Below are 384 nucleotides of genomic sequence, written 5' to 3'. Positions count from 1 at the left end.
GTCTGTATAAAAAACGAAATGTAAGTAATAAAATCTAAATAAAGGAATATTTTTACTTAATGTAGTTTAAATAAATGGTAATAGTTTCTGTATTTTTATGTTTTGTGGGCATTTTATCTAATATAAATAAAGAACAAGGAATTTTTAGATGCACTGACTTGAAAAGTGACAAATCAGGTGATGTCTGTATCTTGAAGACATTCACAATCTAGCTCTGATATAAACTAAAAAAGAAGCAACAGAGTATATGACCTTAATTATTAATTACTTCCTGTTGTTTTCCAGAGGGATTTGTTTTCTAGATGTAGATTTTGAATTAAATAACAGTGATGCTAAACCTTTGAAGCCTTATTTCCTAAGTGATGCCTCAAAAAAACTTTTTCC

This window comes from Ailuropoda melanoleuca, chromosome 1 (genome assembly GCF_002007445.2).
Source record: "Ailuropoda melanoleuca isolate Jingjing chromosome 1, ASM200744v2, whole genome shotgun sequence".
In the NCBI taxonomy this organism is placed as follows: domain Eukaryota; kingdom Metazoa; phylum Chordata; class Mammalia; order Carnivora; family Ursidae; genus Ailuropoda; species Ailuropoda melanoleuca.
This window is presented reverse-complemented; position numbering follows the sequence as displayed.